This window comes from Suricata suricatta, chromosome 3 (assembly GCF_006229205.1).
Source record: "Suricata suricatta isolate VVHF042 chromosome 3, meerkat_22Aug2017_6uvM2_HiC, whole genome shotgun sequence".
NCBI lineage: Eukaryota > Metazoa > Chordata > Mammalia > Carnivora > Herpestidae > Suricata > Suricata suricatta.
The window spans coordinates 171,915,981-171,917,256 of NC_043702.1; positions in this window are offsets into that span (position 1 = coordinate 171,915,981).

The following is a 1,276-nucleotide window of genomic DNA, read 5'->3' on the forward strand; positions in this document are numbered from 1 at the left end:
CGTGATTCTCTTCCCACATCCTGTATTTATTTGTTGTTTTTCTCTGTGCCACTATCCTACTACTTTAATTGTCATGTATTCATAGTAAGGGTTGATACTGAGTAGGGACAGTGCTTCCTAATAAATACTTTAACTTTCTTCTGGGGAATTTCATTCTTACTCTTTTATGCAGGTCTTGGACTAGCTCTGATGAGTGCTAGGGAAAGCCCTTTGATGTTCTCCATGGAGTCTGTGGGTTAATTTGATGAGTTGCCATTTTCATTTTATTGAATCTTTATTGATTAAAAATATCATACACATTCTTAATTACTTAGATCTTCTTATAAACCTTTCAGTAAATTAAAAAATTTTTCTCTTTAAAGGCCTTACAGATCTTTTGTTAGATGTTCTTAAGTATGTCATAGTTTATTTGTTATTGGAAATTGTACTTTTTTATTCCAGATTTTTTTCTTTTCTTTTTTTTAAGTTTATTTATTTTGAGAGAGAGAGAGAGAGAGAGAGAGAGAGAGAGAGAGAGAAACAAGTGGGGGAGGGGCAGAGAAGGCAGGAGAGAGAAAGGATCCCCAAGCAGGCTTCCCGCTACCAGTGCGGAGCCTGATGTGATGTGGGGCTTGAACCCATGAATCGTGAGCTCATGACTTGAGCCAAAATCAAGAGTCAGACACTTAACCAACTGAGCGACCCAGGTGTCCCTCCAGATTCTTTTCTCTATTGGAGTCTTCCTGAAATAAAAAAAGTGCAATTTTTATATGTTAATGTTAACATCTAGAAACATGGCTGAATTGTTATTTTTAATATTTTGGGTATTATTTTGGATATTACACACAGTAAAATTGTTGTAAGGTGTTGGCACTTGGACAGAAAAATCAACAGCACAATGTAAGGAATCCAGAAACGGACCTACTTGTCTATGGACAACTGACTTTCAGTTGAGTGGAATCTGTTTTGTAAAAAGCTATAGACGCTGTGCTGTTGTTTAAGAATGCCGGCCCCTTGAATAACCTCGGGGGATTCCCTTGCACTGAGGTCCTGACCCTCTTTCTTAGGAAGTTCTTGCTTCTATTTCAACAGAATCTCCTTTGCTGTACCAAAAACATTCTGCTTGTCTTCCCTTTAAAAAGATACTGACAGGCGGAGAAGGACAGATACCATATGTTTTCACCCATATGTGGAACAGGAGAAACTTAACAGAGGACCATGGGGGAGGGGAAGGGGGGAGATAGTGAAGGAGAGGGAGGGAGGGAAACCACGAGAGACTCTTAAATACTGAGAACAA